This window comes from Myxine glutinosa, chromosome 2 (assembly GCF_964187855.1).
Source record: "Myxine glutinosa chromosome 2, kmMyxGlut1.1, whole genome shotgun sequence".
Taxonomy (NCBI): Eukaryota; Metazoa; Chordata; class Myxini; order Myxiniformes; family Myxinidae; genus Myxine; species Myxine glutinosa.
Window position 1 is genome coordinate 130,686,038 of NC_136262.1, and position 24,899 is coordinate 130,710,936.

The window sequence follows — 24,899 nt, forward strand, 5'->3', positions numbered from 1 at the left end:
TCCCAACCCGACCCCCCCTCCAACCCGATATTTCCCAACCCGACCCCCCCCCACCCGATATTTCCCAGCCCGACCCCCCCTCCCCAACCCGATGTCCCCCCTCACCTGTTACCCACTCGGCATCCTCCTCGCGCACACCCAGCCCCACCCGGCGCCCTGACGTCAGGGCGGTCGAAACGCCGAGCTGCGCCAAACCTGCTGTCCGAGCATTGCCTGGTCCGGCGGATCGTGGCCCTCCCTCCTTCCCTCCCTGGCGCTGGGATTGAGCCGGAGCGGGTGTGCGCGAGCCAAGTGCAGAGCACACTACTCGGTGAGTACCCCGAGACACGGCATAAGGCGGCGATGTGTTCGTGCCGTTTCCGTTTGGTGTTTACGTTATTGTTTTTCCCGGTAATTCGTGAGCATGAGACCTGCTGGCTCCGCGTGATCCGGCACGCGCGTTCCTAAGGAGTCCGATGGGATTCGGTCGTCGCAGCACGCGGGCAACGCGTCCTCACCTGTGAGCCTTCTACCTGTAACGTGTGTTGTGTCGGTGCAAAGCGTCTAAGATGTTTCGTTCCATGATCACCTTTTGTTTCTGAGTTTATGTCTCGTGTCACTCAACAGACTCAGCTCAAACATTTGCCGCCAATACTACCGTCAGGTAACTCCTGCCCGATGAGAATGTGCTGAGCATACCTGACTGCAGTACCTGAGCCAAAAATACCATTCACCATATTATCTGCATGGAATAACATGCATTGTTGTACTCTTAATAATCCCACTTTAACGGCCCCAATTATTCCCACTTTTTCTGGAAGGCCGTGGAAAGTTTTTGGCCTATAAAGTCTTTCAAGAACCGGTTAGCCAGGCCTAACGAACGACTGGAGGTGACAACACACTCGTCTTGCTCGTGCTCATCAAAACGATCACCACATTCTCATGGAGTTCATCCTCCTCTGCACTACCTGATCCCACTCTAATCTCGCCCCTCGCTCCTCTTCTTTGCCCCATGATCCTGTCGCTCGCTCTATGATTAGATCCTGTACCATGACCCTCGCACCTGTTGCTCGGCCCTCCCATCTGCTGCTCAGCGTTCTCACCTGCCGCTCGACCCTCGTACCTGCCGCTCTACCCTCGTACCTGCCGCTCGACCCTCGTACCTGCCGCTCGACCCTCGTACCTGCCGCTCGACCCTCGTACCTGCCGCTCGACCCTCGTACCTGCCGCTCGGGCCTCGTACCTGCCGCTCGACCCTCGTACCTGCCGCTCGACCCTCGTACCTGCCGCTCGACCCTCGTACCTGCCGCTCGACCCTCGTACCTGCCGCTCGACCCTCGTACCTGCCGCTCGACCCTCGTACCTGCCGCTCGACCCTCGTACCTGCCGCTCGACCCTCGTACCTGCCGCTCGACCCTCGTACCTGCCGCTCGACCCTCGTACCTGCCGCTCGACCCTCGTACCTGCCGCTCGACCCTCGTACCTGCCGCTCGACCCTCGTACCTGCCGCTTGACCCTCGTACCTTCCGCTCGACCCTCGTACCTTCCGCTCGACCCTCGTACCTGCCGCTCGACCCTCGTACCTGCCGTTCGACCCTCGTACCTGCCGTTCGACCCTCGTACCTGCCGTTCGACCCTCGTACCTGCCGATCGACCCTCGTACCTGCCGATCGACCCTCGAACCTGCCGATCGACCCTCGTACCTGCCGCTCGACCCTCGTACCTGCCGCTCGACCCTCGTACCTGCCGCTCGACCCTCGTACCTGCCGCTCGACCCTCGTACCTGCCGCTCGACCCTCGTACCTGCCGCTCGACCCTCGTACCTGCCGCTCGACCCTCGTACCTGCCGCTCGACCCTCGTACCTGCCTGCTCTCCCACGCTCGCCGCCCTCTCCCACGCTCGCCGCCCTCTCCCACGCTCGCCGCCCTCTCCCAAGCTCGCCGCCCTCTCCATGCTCGCCTCCCTCTCCATGCTCGCCGCCCTCTCCATGCTCGCCGCCCTCTCCATGCTCGCCGTCCTCTCCATGCTCGCCGTCCTCTCCATGCTCGCCGCCCTCTCCATGTTCGCCGCCCTCTCAATGCTAGCCGCCCTCTCCATGCTAGCCGCCCTCTCCATGCTAGCCGCCCTCTCCATGCTCGCCGCCCTCTCAATGCCAGCTGCCCTCTCCATGCTCGACGCCCTCTCAATGCCAGCTGCTCTCTCCATGCCCGCTGCTCTCTCCATGCTCGCCGCCCTCTCCATGCTCGCCGCCCTCTCCATGCTCGCTGCCCTCTCCCGCACTCGCCGTCCTCCATGCTCGCCGCCGTCTCCCTGCTCACCGCCGTCTCCCTGCTCACCCCTCTCTCGCTGCTTGCTGCCCTCTCACTCACTCGCCACCCTCGTCCATGCTCGCAGCCCTCTCCAGTGCTTGCCGCCCTCTCTGCACTTTCCCTGCTCTCTGCCCTCTCCCTGCTCACCGCCCTCTTCCACACTCGCCACCCTCTCCATGCTCACAGACCTCTCCTGTGCTCGACTCCCTCTCCCGTGCTCACCACCCTTTCCATGCTCGCCATCCTCTCCCACAGTCACCACCCTCTCCATGCTTGCTGTCCTCTCCCGCACTCGCCGCCCTCTCCATGCTCGCCGCCCTCTCCATGCTCGCCGCACTCTCAATGCTAGCCGCCTCTCCCGCACTCGCCGCCCTCTCCGCACTCGCCGCCCTCTCCATGCTCGCCACTCTCTCCATGCTCGCCACTCTCTCCATGCTCGCCACTCTCTCCATGCTCGCCACTCTCTCCATGCTCGCCACTCTCTCCATGCTCGCCGTCCTCTCCCGCACTCGCCGCCCTCTCCATGCTCGCCGTCCTCTCCATGCTCGCCGCCCTCTCCATGCTCGCCGCCCTCTCCACGCTCGCCGCCCTCTCCACGCTCGCCGCCCTCTCCACGCTCGCCGCCCTCTCCACGCTCGCCGCCCTCTCCACGCTCGCCGCCTTCTCCCTGCTCGCCCCCCTCTCCCTGCTCGCCGTCCTCTCCCTGCTCGCCGTCCTCTCCCTGCTCGCCGTCCTCTCCCTGCTCGCCGTCCTCTCCCTGCTCGCCGTCCTCTCCCTGCTCGCCGTCCTCTCCCTGCTCGCCGTCCTCTCCCTGCTCGCCGTCCTCTCCCTGCTCGCCGTCCTCTCCCTGCTCGCCGCTCTCTCCCTGCTCGCCGCTCTCTCCCTGCTCGCCGCCCTCTCCATGCTCGCCGCCGTCTCCCTGCTCGCCGCCGTCTCCCTGCACGCCGCCGTCTCCCTTCTCGCCGCCGTCTCCCTTCTCGCCGCCGTCTCCCTTCTCGCCGCCGTCTCCCTTCTCGCCGCCGTCTCCCTGCTCGCCGCCGTCTCCCTGCTCGCCGCCGTCTCCCTGCTCGCCGCCGTCTCCCTGCTCGCCGCCGTCTCCCTGCTCGCCGCCGTCTCCCTGCTCGCCGCCGTCTCCCTGCTCGCCGCCGTCTCCCTGCTCGCCGCCGTCTCCCTTCTCGCCGCCGTCTCCCTGCACGCCGCCGTCTCCCTGCACGCCGCCGTCTCCCTTCTCGCCGCCGTCTCCCTGCTCGCCGCCGTCTCCCTGCTCACCGCCGTCTCCCTGCTCACCCCTCTCTCGCTGCTTGCTGCCCTCTCACTCACTCGCCACCCTCTTCCATGCTCGCAGCCCTCTCCAGTGCTTGCCGCCCTCTCTGCACTTTCCCTGCTCTCTGCCCTCTCCCTGCTCACCGCCCTCTTCCACACTCGCCACCCTCTCCATGCTCACAGACCTCTCCTGTGCTCGACTCCCTCTCCCGTGCTCACCACCCTTTCCATGCTCGCCATCCTCTCCCACAGTCACCACCCTCTCCATGCTTGCTGTCCTCTCCCGCACTCGCCGGCCTCTCCAGCATTCACCGGCCTCTCCAGCATTCACCGGCCTCTCCAGCATTCACCGGCCTCTCCAGCACTTGCCGACCTCTCCATGCTCGCCGACCTCTCCTTGCTCGCCGACCTCTCCATGCTCGCCGACCTCTCCATGCTTGCCGCCCTCCTCCATGCTCGCTGCCCTCTCCCATGCTCACCCCCTCTCCCATGCTCGCTGCCCTTTTCATGCTCGCCACTCACTCCCACACTGACCGCCCACCCATGCTCGCTGTCCTCTCCCACACTCACTGCCCTCTCCATGCTCACCGCCCTCACCCATGCTCGCTGCCCTTTCCATGCTCGCCACTCTCTCCCACACTCACAGCTCCCCCCCCCCCATGCTCGCTGACCTCCATGCTCGCCGCCCTCTCCCATGCTTGCCGCCCTCTCCCATGCTTGCCGCCCTCTCCCATGCTCGCCACCCTCTCCTATGCTTGCCTTCCTCCCGCATGCTCGGCATCCTCTACCATGCTCCCCTCCCTCTCCTGCACTCATGACCCTCACCCTGCCTGCCTCCCTGTTGCTGCTCGCCATCCTCTTCCTCGCTCGCTATCCTCTTCCATGCTCACTGCTCCTCCATGCTCGCCGCCCTCCTCAATGCTCGCCGCCCTCCTCAATGCTCGCCGCCCTCTCAAATGCTCGCCAACCTCTCCCATGCTCGCTGCCCTTTCCATGCTCGCCTCCCTCTCCCACACTCACCACCCTCACCCTGCCTGCCTCCCTGTCGCTGCTCGCCATCCTCTTCCTCGCTCACCATCCTCTTCCATGCTCACTGCCCTCCCCATGCTCGCCGCACTTTCCATGCTCGCCACTCTCTCCTGCACTCGCCGCCCCCCATGCTCGCCGCCCTCTCCCATGCTCGCCGCCCTCTCCCATGCTCGCCGCCCTCTCCCATGCTCGCCGCCCTCTCCCATGCTCGCCGCTCCTCCAATGCTAGCTGCCCTTTCCATGCTTGTCGCCCTCTCCCATGCTCGCCGCCCTCTCCCATGCTCGCCGCCCTCTCCCATGCTCGCCGCCCTCTCCCATGCTCGCCGCTCCTCCAATCCTGGCTGCCCTCTCCCGTGCTGGCCGTCCTCTCCCGTGCTCGCCGCCTTCTCCCGTGCTCGCCATCCTCTCCCACGCTGGCCTTCCTGTCCCACGCTGGCCTTCCTCTCCCGCGCTGGCCTTCCTCTCCCATGCTCTCCGCCCTCTCCCGCGCTGGCTGCCCTCTCCTGCACTGGCCGTCCTCTCCCCCGCTAGCTGCCCTCTCCCACACTAGCCGTCCTCTCCCGTGCTCGCCGCCCTCTCCCGTGGTCGCCGCCCTCTCCCGTGGTCGCCGCCCTCTCCCGTGCTGGCCGCCCTCTCCCGTGCTCGCCGCCCTCTCCCTTGCTCGCTGCCCTCTCCCATGCTCACCGCCTTCTCCCTTGATTGATTCCCTCTCCCATGCTCACCGCCTTCTCCCATGCTCGCCGCCCTCTCCCATGCTCGCCGCCCTCTCCCATGCTCGCCACTCTCCCATGCTCGCCTCCCTATCCCTTGCTCACCTCCCTCTCCCATGCTCACCGCCTTCTGCCTTGCTCGCCGCCCTCTCCCATGCTCGCCACTCTCTCCATGCTCGCTGTCCTCTCCCGCACTCGCCGCCCTCTCCATGCTCGCCGCCCTCTCCATGCTCGCCGCCCTCTCCATGCTCGCCGCCCTCTCCATGCTCGCCGCCCTCTCCATGCTCGCCGCCCTCTCCATGCTCGCCGCCCTCTCCATGCTCGCCGCCCTCTCAATGCCAGCTGCCCTCTCCATGCTCGCCGCCCTCTCAATGCCAGCTGCCCTCTCAATGCCAGCTGCCCTCTCCATGCTCGCTGCCCTCTCCCGCACTCGCTGTCCTCTCCATGCTCGCCGCCCTCTCCATGCTCGCCGCCCTCTCAATGCCAGCTGCCCTCTCCATGCTCGCCGCCCTCTCCATGCTCGCTGCCCTCTCCCGCACTCGCTGTCCTCTCCATGCTCGCCGCTCTCTCCGTGCTCGCTGTGCTCTCCCACACTCGCCGGCCTCTCCATGATCACTGCCCTCTCCATGCTCGCCGCTCTCTCCGTGCTCGCTGTGCTCTCCCGCACTCGCCGGCCTCTCCATGCTCACTGCCCTCTCGATGCTCACTGCCCTCTCCATGCTCGCCGCCCTCTCCCGCACTCGCCGCCATCTCCATGCTCGCTGCCCTCTCCCGCACTCGCTGCCCTCTCCCGCACTCGCCACCCTCTCCATGCTCGCCGCTCTCTCCATGCTCGCTGCCCTCTCCATGCCCGCTGCCCTCTCCCACACTTGCCACCATCTCCCTGCTCGCTGCCCTCTCCCGCACTCGCCGCCCTCTCCATGCTCACTACCCTCTCCTGCACTCGCTGCCCTCTCCATGCTCACTTGCTCCCCATGCTCGCCTTCCTCTCCATGCTCGCCTTACTCTCCATGCTCGCCACCCTCTCCATGCTCGCCGCCCTCTCCGTGCTTGCCGCCCTCTCCGTGCTTGCTGCCCTCTCCTGCACTCGCCGCCCTCTACATGCTCACCGCCCTCTCCAGGCTCGCTGCCCTCTCCATGCTCGCCGCCCTCTCCATGATCGATGCCCTCTCCCGCACTTGCCGCCCTCTCCATGCTCGTCGCCCTCTCCATGCTCGTCGCCCTCTCCATGCTCGTCGCCGTCTCCCTTCTCGCCGCCGTCTCCCTTCTCGCCGCCGTCTCCCTGCTCGCCGCCGTCTCCCTTCTCGCCGCCGTCTCCCTTCTCGCCGCCGTCTCCCTGCTCGCCGCCGTCTCCCTGCTCGCCGCCGTCTCCTTGCTCGCCGCCGTCTCCCTGCTCGCCGCCGTCTCCCTGCTCGCCGCCGTCTCCCTGCTCGCCGCCCTCTTCCACACTCGCCACCCTCTCCATGGTCACAGACCTCTCCTGTGCTCGACTCCCTCTCCCGTGCTCACCACCCTTTCCATGCTCGCCATCCTCTCCCACAGTCACCACCCTCTCCATGCTTGCTGTCCTCTCCCGCACTCGCCGGCCTCTCCAGCATTCACCGGCCTCCAGCACTTGCCGACCTATCCATGCTCGCCGACCTCTCCTTGCTCGCCGACCTCTCCATGCTCGCCGACCTCTCCATGCTCACTGCCTTCTCCCATGCTCGCCTCCCTATCCCTTGCTCACCTCCCTCTCCCATGCTCACCGCCTTCTGCCTTGCTCGCCGCCCTCTCCCATGCTCGCCACTCTCCCATGCTCACTGCCTTCTCCCATGCTCGCCTCCCTATCCCTTGCTCACCTCCCTCTCCCATGCTCACCGCCTTCTGCCTTGCTCGCCGCCCTCTCCCATGCTCGCCACTCTCTCCATGCTCGCTGTCCTCTCCCGCACTCGCCGCCCTCTCCATGCTCGCCGCCCTCTCCATGCTCGCCGCCCTCTCCATGCTCGCCGCCCTCTCCATGCTCGCCGCCCTCTCCATGCTCGCCGCCCTCTCCATGCTCGCCGCCCTCTCAATGCCAGCTGCCCTCTCCATGCTCGCCGCCCTCAATGCCAGCTGCCCTCTCAATGCCAGCTGCCCTCTCCATGCTCGCTGCCCTCTCCCGCACTTGCTGTCCTCTCCATGCTCGCCGCCCTCTCCATGCTCGCCGCCCTCTCCATGCTCGCCGCCCTCTCCATGCTCGCTGCCCTCTCCCGCACTCGCTGTCCTCTCCATGCTCGCCGCTCTCTCCGTGCTCGCTGTGCTCTCCCGCACTCGCCGGCCTCTCCATGATCACTGCCCTCTCCATGCTCGCCGCTCTCTCCGTGCTCACTGTGCTCTCCCGCACTCGCCGGCCTCTCCATGCTCACTGCCCTCTCGATGCTCACTGCCCTCTCCATGCTCGCCGCCCTCTCCCGCACTCGCCGCCATCTCCATGCTCGCTGCCCTCTCCCGCACTCGCTGCCCTCTCCCGCACTCGCCACCCTCTCCATGCTCGCCGCTCTCTCCATGCTCGCTGCCCTCTCCATGCCCGCTGCCCTCTCCCACACTTGCCACCATCTCCCTGCTCGCTGCCCTCTCCCGCACTCGCCGCCCTCTCCATGCTCACTACCCTCTCCTGCACTCGCTGCCCTCTCCATGCTCACTTGCTCCCCATGCTCGCCTTCCTCTCCATGCTCGCCTTCCTCTCCATGCTCGCCGCCCTCTCCATGCTCGCCGCCCTCTCCGTGCTTGCCGCCCTCTCCGTGCTTGCTGCCCTCTCCTGCACTCGCCGCCCTCTACATGCTCACCGCCCTCTCCAGGCTCGCTGCCCTCTCCATGCTCGCCGCCCTCTCCATGATCGATGCCCTCTCCCGCACTTGCCGCCCTCTCCATGCTCGTCGCCCTCTCCATGCTCGTCGCCATCTCCCTTCTCGCCGCCGTCTCCCTTCTCGCCGACGTCTCCCTTCTCGCCGCCGTCTCCCTGCTCGCCGCCGTCTCCCTTCTCGCCGCCGTCTCCCTTCTCGCCGCCGTCTCCCTGCTCGCCGCCGTCTCCCTGCTCGCCGCCGTCTCCCTGCTCGCCGCCGTCTCCCTGCTCGCCGCCGTCTCCCTGCTCGCCGCCGTCTCCCTGCTCGCCGCCGTCTCCCTGCTCGCCGCCGTCTCCCTGCACGCCGCCGTCTCCCTTCTCGCCGCCGTCTCCCTTCTCGCCGCCGTCTCCCTTCTCGCCGCCGTCTCCCTTCTCGCCGCCGTCTCCCTGCTCGCCGCCGTCTCCCTGCTCGCCGCCGTCTCCCTGCTCACCGCCGTCTCCCTGCTCACCCCTCTCTCGCTGCTTGCAGCCCTCACACTCACTCGCCACCCTCTTCCATGCTCGCCACCCTCTTCCATGCTCGCCACCCTCTTCCATGCTCGCAGCCCTCTCCAGTGCTTGCCGCCCTCTCTGCACTTTCTCTGCTCTCTGCCCTCTCCCTGCTCACCGCCCTCTTCCACACTCGCCACCCTCTCCATGGTCACAGACCTCTCCTGTGCTCGACTCCCTCTCCCGTGCTCACCACCCTTTCCATGCTCGCCATCCTCTCCCACAGTCACCACCCTCTCCATGCTTGCTGTCCTCTCCCGCACTCGCCGGCCTCTCCAGCATTCACCGGCCTCCAGCACTTGCCGACCTCTCCATGCTCGCCGACCTCTCCTTGCTCGCCGACCTCTCCATGCTCGCCGACCTCTCCATGCTCGCCGCCCTCCTCCATGCTCGCTGCCCTATCCCATGCTCACCCCCACTCCCATGCTCGCTGCCCTTTTCATGCTCGCCACTCACTCCCACACTGACCGCCCACCCATGCTCGCTGTCCTCTCCCACACTCACTGCCCTCTCCATGCTCACCGCCCTCACCCATGCTCGCTGCCCTTTCCATGCTCGCCACTCTCTCCCACACTCACAGCCCCCCCCCCCCCATGCTCGCTGACCTCCATGCTCGCCGCCCTCTCCCATGCTTGCCGCCCTCTCCCATGCTTGCCGCCCTCTCCCATGCTCGCCACCCTCTCCTATGCTTGCCTCCCTCTCCCATGCTCGGCATCCTCTACCATGCTCCCCTCCCTCTCCTGCACTCATGACCCTCACCCTGCCTGCCTCCCTGTTGCTGCTCACCATCCTCTTCCTCGCTCGCTATCCTCTTCCATGCTCACTGCTCCTCCATGCTCGCCGCCCTCCTCCATGCTCGCCACCCTCTCAAATGCTCGCCAACCTCTCCCATGCTCGCTGCCCTTTCCATGCTCGCCTCCCTCTCCCACACTCACCACCCTCACCCTGCCTGCCTCCCTGTCGCTGCTCGCCATCCTCTTCCTCGCTCACCATCCTCTTCCATGCTCACTGCCCTCCCCATGCTCGCCGCACTTTCCATGCTCGCCACTCTCTCCTGCACTCGCCGCCCCCCATGCTCGCCGCCCTCTCCCATGCTCGCCGCCCTCTCCCATGCTCGCCGCCCTCTCCCATGCTCGCCGCCCTCTCCCATGCTCGCCGCCCTCTCCCATGCTCACCGCCCTCTCCCATGCTCACCGCCCTCTCCCATGCTCGCCGCTCCTCCAATGCTAGCTGCCCTTTCCATGCTTGTCGCCCTCTCCCACGCTGGCTGCCCTCTCCCGTGCTGGCCGTCCTCTCCCGTGCTGGCCGTCCTCTCCCGTGCTCGCCGCCCTCTCCCGTGCTCGCCGCCCTCTCCCGTGCTCGCCTTCCTGTCCCACGCTGGCCTTCCTGTCCCACGCTGGCCTTCCTGTCCCACGCTGGCCTTCCTCTCCCACGCTGGCCTTCCTCTCCCATGCTCTCCGCCCTCTCCCACGCTGGCTGCCCTCTCCTGCACTGGCCGTCCTCTCCCCCGCTAGCTGCCCTCTCCCGCACTAGCCGCCCTCTCCCGTGCTCGCCACCCTCTCCCCTGCTCGCCGCCCTCTCCCGTGCTGGCCGCCCTCTCCCGTGCTGGCCGCCCTCTCCCTCTCCCTTGCTCGCCGTCCTCTCCCATGCTCACCGCCTTCTCCCTTGATTGACTCCCTCTCCCATGCTCACCGCCTTCTCCCATGCTCGCCGCCCTCTCCCATGCTCGCCACTCTCCCATGCTCACTGCCTTCTCCCATCCTCACCTCCCTCTCCCATGCTCACCGCCTTCTGCCTTGCTCGCCACTCTCCCATGCTCACCGCCTTCTCCCATGTTTGCCTCCCTCTCCCATGCTCACCGCCTTCTCCCATGCTCGCCACTCTCCCATGCTCACCGCCTTATCCCATGCTCGCCTCCCTCTCCCTTGCTCACTTCCCTCTCCCATGCCCACCGCCTTCTCCCTTGCTCGCTGCCCTCTCCCGTGCTCGCTGCCCTCTCCCGTGCTCGCCACTCTCCCATGCTCACCGCCTTCTCCCATGCTCGCCTCCCTCTCCCATGCTCGCTTCCCTCTCCCATGCTCACCGCCTTTTCCCATGCTCACCGCCTTCTCCCATGCTCACCGCCCTCTCCCTTACTCACCGCCTTCTCCCATGCTCACCACTTTTTCCCATGCTCACCGCCTTCTCCCATGCTCGCCTCCCTCTCCCATGCTCACTGCCTTCTTCCATGCTCGCCTCCCTCTCCCATGCTCACTGCCTTCTCCCATGCTCGCCTCCCTCTCCCATGCTCCCCGCCTTCTCCCTTGCTCGCTGCCCTCTCCCATGCTCGCCAGTCTCCATTGCTCGCCACTCTCCCCTGCTCACCACCTTCTCCCATGCTCGCCTCCCTCTCCCATGCTCACTGCCTTCTCCCATGCTCACTGCCTTCTCCCATGCTCACTGCCTTCTCCCATGCTCGCCTCCCTCTCCCATGCTCACCGCCTTCTCCTGTGCAAGGCCGCTTCGAATAACAAAAATCTAATATTTATGTTACTATAAAACAATAGTTATACTAATAATATCCCGTCTCCCCCAAGGGGTTTCCCCTTGAACAAACGGGGTGTTAACATGTATAAATAGCTTATCATGCCATTTTGGTAAGAGCATCCCATACAGTAAGAGCACCCTATAAGGGCACCTTTTGAAACAGTCACTTCTGCTGTTTAACACTAAACTGAAAGGGAGAAAACCCAGGGTGTGTTCAGTTACCAAGCAGCTAGCTAGCGCTTGCCAAGCCAGCCGTTCCTTGTTAACGGTTTTGAATGGAATGCTTGCATGAATGCTTAAACCACTTGACGAGCTCTCCACAAGAATCGTGGTCAATGAACACACCCCCGATGTTGTTGAGGCCTGACCCTAGATCTACTGTATTCTATATATCCCAGAGAGGAATGACTCTTCCTGTCACCCCCGTAGTGAGCGGGTATACTTCCCTCCCTCTCCCATAACCAAATCAACTCAAGAGATGATGATGATGATGATTTTGGTGTATCACATTCCACATTAGAAAGCTCCAGTATAATTACACAAAAAAATGCCACACACGCACACGCACACACACGCACACACACACACACACACACACACACACACACACACACACACACACACACACACACTTCATCCATTGAAAGTAGGTACATGGGAAGGGCACCCTCTGTACTTGTTAAAGCTTAATAACAGCCTGAAGTCCACTTAATTATAGTAAAATACCACAGAGCAATACCTACTTCGGTAGAAGGAAACTGTTTGGCAAAATAAGTTTTACATTGAACTTTATCATGAATATAACTAGAAAACATTCATTAAACTAAAAAACATTCATTAAACTAAAAAAACATTCATTAAACTTAAAAAAACAACATAAAAACAAGAAGCTTACACTTGACAGGCAACAATAAATACCAGCGAAAATAACAAAAATAAATAGTTTTTACGAGTACAACTCTTTGAGAAGAGCTAGAGGGAGTCTCCCTAGCATATGAGCGGAATCTCCTCTCTGGGCTGGCTACTGTCGCGGAAGTGGAGGGTGAGACTCAAGACGCCAATGGTCGGAAACAGGTTTTACAAAAGGTCTGGTTTATTAACTGGTTATTCACTTGATTCCATTTACCAAATAATACCGCATTATTCAATGGCTGAGATTAACTCTTTTCCATGGTCCTTTTTCGTTCGGCTGATGTTCCTCCGCCATGGTCCCGTTCGTCAGAGCTCCTCGCAGCAAGTCCTCTCGACTCCAGCCGCAGCTCCCGCTTATATGGACCAACTCGACTTAATCCTCTGTCCGCTGAACTCGTAATCTCCTCTCCGCCGACGTCACCGGTCGCCTTCCTGGCGCCAGCTAGCCCCCCCCTGCTGTGAGTTCCTTTTATCAAACAATAGGGGGGTGCTCCAGCCTGGGGCTGTGACCAGGTGTTTCAAGAGACCATCATGTTCGTGCACATTCCTAACTCATTTACAAACCCGTCCCCCACAGAGTTTGCATGTAAAATGCATCTGCTTTGTTACTAGGTCAACCAATAAGTTACCAGTGCCAATTAATAAGTTACACTGAATTACACTTCCACAATTCCCTCATCTTTTTGTTTTTGTTTATATTAACCATTAATCTAAACATCAATATAAGTAAACAATCAATCACTACAAGTAAACATCATTACAAGTATAAGTAAATAATCATAACTTTGGTAATCAAATTCCCTTAGGCATACACCGTCATCCTGCAAGAATCACAAAACATTTCGTTGGTCATTGACTCCTTCCATATTGTTCAATCTATTGCATTTGCATCACAAATATATTTTCAAAACAACACTTCACCATCACCAAGATACAACAATTTCACTTCATTTTCAAGTTTTGTAAAGCATCTGCACCATCTGGCAAAAACGTTTGCCTCCACACAAATGTTGACTTTGTTTGAAAGGAAGGGCTGATCACTTGTGTTTGAATCCAGGTATGAAACATTTTCTCCTAATGTCTTCATAGCTCCTGCACTACTTCGTGTAGGATTTCGCTGTTGTGGTAACATTGCGGAGTCATAGACTGACCCTGCTCTCCTTGTAGCATTCTTGCCACTTTTTGCTGTAAACCATAGTAATTCCTGAACAAGGCCTTCACCCAGTTGTAGTTGACTTGCCTCCTCCCTTATTGTGAGTGGGCAGCAAGTATTGGTGTGACATTGATTGGCCAGCAAGATGTGGAACAGGGATGCCGGATGCATCCACAATGATGTTGGGACCATGGTGTTCAGGTCATTCATGGTCCTTACCAGGAGCAATCCAGCAGAATCGTGCACAGCTGTTGTGACAAGGGCACAGCCGTTTTTTGCAGCTCCATGCTGGTTCCCCGGACGTTGGTGAAGTAATAACATATGTCCCCGCATTTCACAGAGGTTGCAGGTAAAATGTCGTTGTCCTGCAACTTCTGATATGGTGAATGTTCGAAGTCTTCGAACAAGAGTAAGTGATCGCCTTTCTTTCATATGTTGCAGTGTGATCCAGGCAAATGGTCACATAAATTTCCTTGGTGAAGGTAAGCATTCATCTCCAAGTTACACGGGAGAATGTCTTCATCATTCTTTGAGAAAGAGGGTGTATGCCACGATTAACTTCATTTTTTAGCCACAAATTTTCTTTCTTTCTTCTTCCCAATTCCGTTAGCAATCCCTCCAAAATGTGATCTCGTCTTATCCTTATGCTCAGTCATATCTGAATCTGCTTTCCGCACACACTGAATCAGATAGGGTACATCTTACCATGAAATCAGCATAATCATGTATATCTTCCGACAGTTTCACATTCAACAATTTGTTGTTTTTCCTTAACACAAAAAGTTATATTCATTTATATGCGTCACACAAATAATATTCAATCAGGTATGTATTTTATTACTAAACTAAGAATAGCATTGTATATGATTACAATCACACACGGGAATACCTAATTCCCAACAACAATTTTCCCAAACCAACAAATTAAGCATAATGTATTATTACCATAATTCCTCTCCACTTTTTCTTTTCCCTCTTTTTTTTTTTTTTTTTTTCCTAACAGTGTGTCACTCGTGGTGATATGAGTTCATTGATATTGTAATTGACACAACTCATAACATTGTCGTTATGCCATTATCTTAATTCTACTGTATTCATTTGCAACATCACTTGATTTAGTCTTTTAATCTCAGTATTTATGTCGCCATAAAAGTCTTCCTTTTCTGGTTCCACATTTCTTTCCTCATTTGTCACTTCATGCGTTATCATCGTGTTGTTGGTTACCTTATTCAAACACACCGTCACTAAGGCTTTCAAGCAAGCCACCACTAAAACAATTGCCAATATAACTACTAAACCAACAAACAAGTCTGCTACTCCTTGTATATATTCATATCTATGACATAGTTATATGTCGATGACATTTAACATTATATACCAAACTAACAAGCTTCCTAAAAGGTAAATAAAGAAAATCCCTTAATATGTAACATAATCAGATTATTTGTCTTACCCTGATCCCCCTATCTCCCGGGGTTGAACTCAATCCCCTGATCATGAGTGTAGTTGTGATACATTTTTTCACTCATGCTGTATTAATATCAGCAGGTAATTGTATGTCATGTAGGCAAATAAATGTCACTATTCCAAGTAGGAATATCACATGTTGAAAATGTAATGTTTATCAATGCAAGGGGTGTTAAAATGTAATTCAAATGACTGTAAATCATGACTATCATTTTTCTACCACTGAATGTTCTGCTGGGCTGCTAGGTGCAGCCTCATTTTCTGTGGGATCGTCCACCTTAGCCCCATGTGCTTGCTTGCAATGAGAGGCATGAATCCAACTTTCTATTTTGGGTCCATATTTGTTTCTATTCTTATCAATCTCCTATGGTTTATCAATTCGTTCCAAGATACCGCAACCAAAGGTTTTAACCAAAGCTCTACCAAACTATTTCCAATTTGAACAAAAATGCCAGTGAAACAATGATTCGAAGGATTAACTTCAAGGGGTCAATAAATTTATTCTATAGCCAGATCTAATTTTCCCATCCAATAGTTTGCCTTGCCACATGTCATATTATAACACCTTAATAAACCTTCGAAAAAATGTTTCCCATCTCAACAAATTTCCTTTTTTACAAATAGCCATGTGTAACTTACGTATTTAACTACAATTTCCTCTCAATTTGTTTGGCCTAACTGGCCGCAAAAGTGGCTGCCAGCATGCAGTACCGTTTTTATCTACCAAGGAAGTGTTCCACACAAGACCTCTACCAAAATGTTGTTTGTAAAAACAAATCTGGGATTTCTGATTACATGGATGCACACTCTCAGGACATTTTCAGGCTGCTGTTAACAATCCACTACGATGACTTAATTCCTTTACCCACAATCAAATAATTAGTACAAATTGAGGATATTATCCCTATCACATTCTTTTATAGATTCATTATGTTGGATCTAATTTTTTCCAATAATTTTCCACTGCTGTAAGGCGGAACAATAGCTCTCATAAGTCTTAGTAATATCGTACTTAATTTGCCCAGCAGAGAATAATTTATTTACTATCCTTTCTCATCTGTTAACCAGTGACTTTGTTTAAACTCCAGAACTGAAAAACCCACAATAGTTCAAACCAGCAAAATTTTCTTTACTCTTTTCCCATATCATCTATGCCTAAAACACATCCATACATACAGCACAATTTATATGCTGATAAAATTCAAGTTTATATATATAAAATCCATGAGCAGAGTATTCTGGGAAGTCAGTGTAAGACCTCTCCCAAATTTGGATGATTTTGTACTTCCTCATTTCCTTTTATGAAGCTCATATCCATAAATAGATGTTATTCTCATATACATTCTATCAAAAATGGAATCCCAAAATTACTCACAATTTTACTATTAATTAATGGCTGCTCATAACCCAGCACATCAAATTTTTTTTATATTCCATTTCCCTTGACAAAAGAGATAATGTTCATAATCAAATTATATTTCTATTTTATTTTACGGATTCTCTGGATATTCAATCCCATCCACATATCCCAATCCCATCCACATATAACTATCCATTTCCAGACAGGCACACTGTCGGTGTCAACAATCTTGTAAGATTGATACACAAAAACACACACACACATGCATTATGCATATTTGTTTGCGTTGGAACCATTATTTACAGATCAGATGGGTGTCAATTTTATTTCAATTTCATAAAATTTGTCAATCAAATTCAAAATGCTTATAGACAAATAAACCAGAAGTCCATTCTTAGAAAACCCTTATGATGTCATATTGAAATTACCCTTTCTGCCTTCACAATAATCTATCCAAATTTTGACTACACACCCATTTGCATGTCAGTCGACCATTGACCTATCAATCGTGCGGAACAATAGTCCGAAATTCCCACCTGATCATCATGTGACTCTTGTTACTTGGTTTGCCAACAATTGCAACGCAATTGTTCCAAACTTTGTAAATTTAAAATTGCTGTGCCCAAAATAGAAGATCCAATTTTGGCATTTTATCAATTAATTATTAATTTGTTAACAAGCAAAAAGAAAAATGAATCATTCTTGCTCTGAAAACTTTTCAGACACAAGAATCATTGACAGTTGTTCATGTTTGTCCAGTAATCGAATCTGTTGAGGCCAATCATCATTTGGGATTTGCAGCAATGAAGGCCTAATCATTGTCTGAGGTACCGGTAAGCACTGGTACCCTTGATCTTGGTTTGCCCCATGACCTTGTCTTCCTGTTGACATACGGACATCTTCTTCTCCAATGTCCCATCTTTCCACACTCGAAACACCGGTTTCTGTCGTTGTCTGATCTGTGCGCCTGTGCACTTGTATTGCTGGGCTGCATCTCTACATCCCTGAGTTGCCACTGCAATCTCTCGTTATCTCCTGAAACACGAAAAAATTCTCTGTACCGTCCTTTTTGGGGAGACAACTGGAAATCAGATGGGACAACTGTGACTTTCATTCCTAATTTCGAGGGCAGTTGTGCATTTGTCTCCTCCACTGTATCCTGTATCCTTTTTATTTTAAGTTCTAGTTCCGTTATCCGTTCTTGCTGTTCCCGTTGTCTGGATTCACCATCCCAAAGATGGAATGCAAGCCAGTCTACCGTTAGATTCTGTCTCTTCCTGGCTTTCAATCTTTGTTCCAATCTTTCCAATCGACTTCGCTCAAATGTACCATCTCTTGGAAACTCCTCATCATGTCCCTTTGTCCACAAATACCAATTCTCGACCTGCCTTATAGCTTCGGCACCATAACGGTCGTACATATGATGTGTACAAGTACCTTTTTGTGGAATCTCTGGTTGTCCTTGTGTGTTCTTGCAGGCTCCATTTCCCATTCTGCCTTTTATCAAAGTAGCGTTGGATGTGTTGTAGCTTGTTCCAGGTTCCTCTAAAGCTTCACTCGTACCTCCAGGAAGGATCTCTCCACCTGTTCGCACGGTGATTTCCAGAGAATCTCCCTCAGCTGTGGCTTTTGCACAATCCAATCTCACAGATCAGTATTTGCAGATGAGCCGGAGGGTCAGTATGAAGTGGGTGAATCCTCAGGTGTCCGCTCTGTTTGACGGGGAAATCACACAATGGTAACCGCACATATATATCTGTATATAAACTCACCACCTTGCTCAATTTTCCCAGGTTGTCTCCACATTGATAATATCTCGCAAAGATATCAAAGCTTCTTTCTTGAGACCGCATTTTCATCAATCAAACAATCAATATATTCAATTCAATTTATTCAGTTCAATTTATGCAATTAAATTCAATCAATTAGATTCAATCAATTAACAATTCAATCAATTATTCAATTTCAATTAATTCATCAATATTCATCAATAAATCAAATTAATCATTTTGAATGACTCCTTGCATAAGCCCTTTCCCCAATGATGTCAGGACAGGTCCATCCATTGACTGAGATCGAATTTCATCGGTCGTCACCTCGGATTCGTACCTCATGTCAATTGATGAATCGCCGTCCTGTCCTAGGGTCATATCTGACATATTTTCCCATTTTGCCTGGTCTCCACAAATTTTTCTTTGCAACCACTAAAGGCAACTCATCCTTCATTCGTGAGACAGCCAAAATGGATGCCAGATATTAAAGTTCTTTAGGAAAAATATCTCATCATTTTCCTTTTAATAGTACCCAAAATCTCTTGGCAATATAAATTTCGTAAAACTCCTGTAATGGGACTGTCAAATTCCTTCAATCATGCTAAATTTTGAAACTCCATCGCTTGTAATACCCAATTTATCCCATAGGGCTTGAAAGTTCTTTCCCAAGTTCATGCAATCATTCTGCATTTGAACCCTATGATATCATTCATAATAATCATCATGATTTTATAGTCATGGTCCTATCATAATCATCTATTTAAACGAACATTTCCTTTATCACCACAGCTATGTGGTATAATCAACAATAGAATAAAACTGTACATAGCAACAGGCTACCTCATGGCCACTTAGTATACCTATTGACAAAAAGTCATAACAATATCGAATAATCATTGAACAATTCAAAAATCGCTTCCACTGCTCTAGCCGCAGCATCCGTGATATTTGTTTGCTCATTCCCTATTCCTGATTCGTCATCAAGGATCTCCATCATCACACAGCGTACTTAATTCCGCATTTTAATGAGAATTCAACAGGAATTTACGACTCAAAGGAAAAAGAACGAGCAGACCTTTTGCAGGATGATCGTTACAAAATCGTTACATATATTAAAGTATTTCTAATGTCGACAAATCATATCTTAATTCTTGCAAGATTTGGTTCTTTGAATAAATCACAGCACCGGGAGAACCAGCTCCAAAAATGGATCTTTGTGTTTATTCAGCACCCTAGTAATTGGTTCTTTGTGTACTAATTACACAGCACCCAGGCCCCGCTCATATGGATCTTTGTGCAGCGCTACACAGCACCTGAGCAAAAGGGGTTTCATCTACATTTTCCCTATCTGGTGTACCATCCGTGATATTTGTCTGCTCATTCACTATTCCTGATTCGTCATCAAGGATCTCCATCATCACACAGCGTACTTAATTCCGCTTTTTAATGAGAGTTCAACAGGAATTTACGACTCAAAGGAAAAGAACGAGCAGACCTTTTGCAGGACGATAACTGGAATTAGTCGTGAAAATATATCCAAAATACTCAAAATAGACACCCACAAAAATAAACAACAAACCCAAACAAACCCAAGGTCGACCATATTACACAATAAATTACATCATTTCAGCATCGTATTGATTGCTGAAATATTCCAGGGTTTATACACACCTCAAAAGAGGTATGCGTGGTGTTGCCCCCTCCCACGTTTATTCCAGGGTTTATACACACCTTAAAAGAGGTATGCGTGGTGTTGCCCCCTCCCACTTTTAATTCCTCATTAAATTCCTCATTAAATTACTCATTAAATTACTCATTAAATTACTCATTAAATTACTCATTAAATTACTCATTAAATTACTCATTAAATTACTCATTGAATTACTCATTAAATTACTCATTAAATTACTCATTAAATTACTCATTGAATTACTCATTGAATTACTCATTAAATTACTCATTAAATTACTCATTAAATTACTCATTGAATTACTCATTAAATTACTCATTAAATTACTCATTAAATTACTCATTAAATTACTCATTAAATTACTCATTAAATTACTCATTAAATTACTCATTAAATTACTCATTGAATTACTCATTAAATTACTCATTAAATTACTCATTAAATTAACTTACATAGTTTCAGCATTGTATTGATTGCTGAAATATTCCAGGGTTTATACACACCTTAAAAGAGGTATGCGTGGTGTTGCCCCCTCCCACTTTTAATTCCTCATTACATCGTTTCCATTAAAAAACATCGCTTCTACTGCTCCAGCCGCAGCATTTGTCACTTTGTTTGCTCATCCGCATGACCAAAACGAAATAAAGGGAGCTCAACTATTACACAGCGCTTTTAATGGCGCCTGCCATAGGAACTCAACGCAATTTCGACTTGGCCAGAAAACGAGCAAATTTTGCAGGATGTTAACTGGAATTAGCCGTGAAAATATATCCAAAATACACAAAAAAATACACACCCACACAAATAAACAACATTTATTCCGTTCAACAGAACAAACATTTCCTAATATCATGACATGCATGTCTTCAAAATTATATGACCAAGAAAAAGTAAAACTAATTAAAACTGCGGGCAGTGATGATCCGGGGACCATACCGCTCCATCCTGGTTGGACGAGTGCGTGCTAGAGTCGTTAACAACGACAGTCCAGATCCGATTGTTCAAAATTTCAACTCAATCGATCGAAAAATGAACGCAGGGATGCATTTTAAAGGTGCAGTGGCACTAACTGAGTTGCCACGAATATGGCCATCACAAAATATTTTCCTTAATCAATTGGCTCATAGCATAACCAATCATATCATTCAACTTCTTCCTGAGTGTGAAGAATATCCAATCATATCATTCAACTTCTTCCTGAGTGGAGAATATCCAATCATATCATTCAACTTCTTCCTGAGTGTGAAGAATATCCAATCATATCATTCAACTTCTTCCTGAGTGTGAAGAATATCCAATCATATCATTCAACCTCTTCCTGAGTGTGAAGAATATCCAATCATATCATTCAAATTCTTCCTGAGTGTGAAGAATATTCAATCATATCATTCAACTTCTTTCATAAGTGTGAAGAATATCCAATCATATCATTCAACTTCTTCCATAAGTGTGAAGAATATCCAATCATATCATTCAACTTCTTCCTGAGTGTGAAGAATATCCAATCATATCATTCAACTTCTTTCATAAGTGTGAAGAATATCCAATCATATCATTCAACTTCTTCCTGAGTGTGAAGAATATCCAATCATATCATTCAACCTCTTCCTAAGTGTGAAGAATATCCAATCATATCATTCAACTTCTTCCTGAGTGTGAAGAATATCCAATCATATCATTCAACCTCTTCCTGAGTGTGAAGAATATCCAATCATATCATTCAACTTCTTCCTGAGTGTGAAGAATATCCAATCATATCATTCAACCTCTTCCTAAGTGTGAAGAATATCCAATCATATCATTCAACTTCTTCCTGAGTGTGAAGAATATCCAATCATATCATTCAACTTCTTCCATAAGTGTGAAGAATATCCAATCATATCATTCAACCTCTTCCTGAGTGTGAAGAATATCCAATCATATCATTCAACTTCTTCCATAAGTGTGAAGAATATCCAATCATATCATTCAACTTCTTCCATAAGTGTGAAGAATATCCAATCATATCATTCAACTTCTTCCTGAGTGTGAAGAATATCCAATCATATCATTCAACTTCTTCCTGAGTGTGAAGAATATCCAATCATATCATTCAACCTCTTCCTGAGTGTGAAGAATATCCAATCATATCATTCAACTTCTTCCTGAGTGTGAAGAATATCCAATCATATCATTCAACTTCTTCCTGAGTGTGAAGAATATCCAATCATATCATTCAACTTCTTCCTGAGTGTGAAGAATATCCAATCATATCATTCAACCTCTTCCTGAGTGTGAAGAATATCCAATCATATCATTCAACTTCTTCCATAAGTGTGAAGAATATCCAATCATATCATTCAACTTCTTCCTGAGTGTGAAGAATATCCAATCATATCATTCAACTTCTTCCATAAGTGTGAAGAATATCCAATCATATCATTCAACCTCTTCCTGAGTGTGAAGAATATCCAATCATATCATTCAACTTCTTCCTGAGTGTGAAGAATATCCAATCATATCATTCAACCTCTTCCTGAGTGTGAAGAATATCCAATCATATCATTCAACTTCTTCCTGAGTGTGAAGAATATCCAATCATATCATTCAACTTCTTCCTGAGTGTGAAGAATATCCAATCATATCATTCAACTTCTTCCTGAGTGTGAAGAATATCCAATCATATCATTCAACCTCTTCCTGAGTGTGAAGAATATCCAATCATATCATTCAACTTCTTCCATAAGTGTGAAGAATATCCAATCATATCATTCAACTTCTTCCTGAGTGTGAAGAATATCCAATCATATCATTCAACTTCTTCCATAAGTGTGAAGAATATCCAATCATATCATTCAACCTCTTCCTGAGTGTGAAGAATATCCAATCATATCATTCAACTTCTTCCTGAGTGTGAAGAATATCCAATCATATCATTCAACCTCTTCCTGAGTGTGAAGAATATCCAATCATATCATTCAACTTCTTCCTGAGTGTGAAGAATATTCAATCATATCATTCAACTTCTTCCATAAGTGTGAAGAATATCCAATCATATCATTCAAATTCTTCCTGAGTGTGAAGAATATCCAATCATATCATTCAACCTCTTCCTAAGTGTGAAGAATATCCAATCATATCATTCAACTTCTTCCTGAGTGTGAAGAATATCCAATCATATCATTCAACTTCTTCCTGAGTGTGAAGAATATCCAATCATATCATTCAACTTCTTCCATAAGTGTGAAGAATATCCAATCATATCATTCAACCTCTTCCTGAGTGTGAAGAATATCCAATCATATCATTCAACTTCTTCCTGAGTGTGAAGAATATCCAATCATATCATTCAACCTCTTCCTGAGTGTGAAGAATATCCAATCATATCATTCAACTTCTTCCTGAGTGTGAAGAATATCCAATCATATCATTCAACTTCTTCCATAAGTGTGAAGAATATCCAATCATATCATTCAACTTCTTCCTGAGTGTGAAGAATATCCAATCATATCATTCAACTTCTTCCTGAGTGTGAAGAATATCCAATCATATCATTCAACCTCTTCCTGAGTGTGAAGAATATCCAATCATATCATTCAACTTCTTCCTGAGTGTGAAGAATATCCAATCATATCATTCAACTTCTTCCATAAGTGTGAAGAATATCCAATCATATCATTCAACCTCTTCCTGAGTGTGAAGAATATCCAATCATATCATTCAACTTCTTCCATAAGTGTGAAGAATATCCAATCATATCATTCAACTTCTTCCTGAGTGTGAAGAATATCCAATCATATCATTCAACTTCTTCCATAAGTGTGAAGAATATCCAATCATATCATTCAACTTCTTCCATAAGTGTGAAGAATATCCAATCATATCATTCAACTTCTTCCTGAGTGTGAAGAATATCCAATCATATCATTCAACTTCTTCCTGAGTGTGAAGAATATCCAATCATATCATTCAACTTCTTCCTGAGTGTGAAGAATATCCAATCATATCATTCAACTTCTTCCATAAGTGTGAAGAATATCCAATCATATCATTCAACCTCTTCCTGAGTGTGAAGAATATCCAATCATATCATTCAACTTCTTCCATAAGTGTGAAGAATATCCAATCATATCATTCAACTTCTTCCATAAGTGTGAAGAATATCCAATCATATCATTCAACTTCTTCCATAAGTGTGAAGAATATCCAATCATATCATTCAACTTCTTCCTGAGTGTGAAGAATATCCACTCATATCATTCAACCTCTTGGTTGTCCTTGTGTATTCTTGAAAGTAATTAATTCCGTAACTCAATATTACCTCTATTTATATATACTAGGGCGTGCCCGCACGTACGTGCTTGCAAAAAAACACACGTGCAAGCAACAACAAAAACTTTGAAACCACGTGGCAGTTACGACCACAAAACCACCCTCCTATTTGCATGGAATGGTTTGGTCCATTCGCAAAGCCAAAACGAACGACCACAGAACCACCCTCCTATTTGCATGGAATGGTTTGGTCCATTCGCAAAGCCAAAACGAACGACCACAAAACCACCCTCCTATTTGCATGGAATGGTTTGGTCCATTCGCAAAGCCAAAACGAACGACCACAGAACCACCCTCCTATTTGCATGGAATGGTTTGGTCCATTCGCAAAGCCAAAACGAACGGCTTGCGAGTACGGTGACCATACCTTGGGACCCCCTTGTCCGATTAATTTCAAACCTTGAAAAGGCACATCCTCGGGTCCCCAGCAATATACCTTACCAGGACTAACCTTACCTTACCTTACCAGACTAAAATTACCAGGACCATTATCAAACATTTATCCCACCATTTACATTTATCCCACCATTTACACCATCTTTCCATTTCCTGTAATTATCTCTCATAATCAGGATAAATTTGGAACAGCCCTTAAACTAACATCAAGCAGATCAATTTTTATATATCGCTTTTCACCCGATCTCTTGATGGTGAAGAATCACTTTAAATAATTCCATTTCCTGTAATTATCTCTCATAATCAGGATAAATTTTTATATATCGGTTGAGGTTTCACACAAACTGGTTAACTAAATAATACAGAATTATTATTATTATTATATCTCCGCCTTGGTGAACAGTTTATGTTTTGTATCCCACTGATAGGCCGGATCTGGATTCGGACCTGAACCAAAAATGGAATCGGCGTGTTTTTTTTTTTTTTTTCACCTAACCACCTCGTCCATCAAGTTTAGTCATATTCATTCAACCTTTTTAAATATCATGCTATATATCGCTTTTGGCCCGATTTCTCAGTGGTGAAGAATCACTGAGAAATTAAATAATTCTCGTATCCGAAGCCATATTCAGATCTTCACCAAAATCGAATCGATTCGCCCTTGTCACA

The 24,899-nt window shown here is 50.3% G+C and overlaps 1 protein-coding gene across 1 annotated transcript in view; it reads left to right on the forward strand.

Annotated features, from left to right (window-relative positions):
• Positions 1-249: 249 nt before the first annotated feature.
• Positions 250-24,899, forward strand: part of LOC137421254 (RNA-binding Raly-like protein) — a 182,290-nt gene continuing 157,640 nt past the window's right edge. Inside the window, exon 1 of the mRNA XM_068107128.2 lies at positions 250-310. The gene's annotated coding sequence lies outside the window, so the exon portion shown is untranslated. The remainder of the gene's footprint in view (positions 311-24,899) is intronic.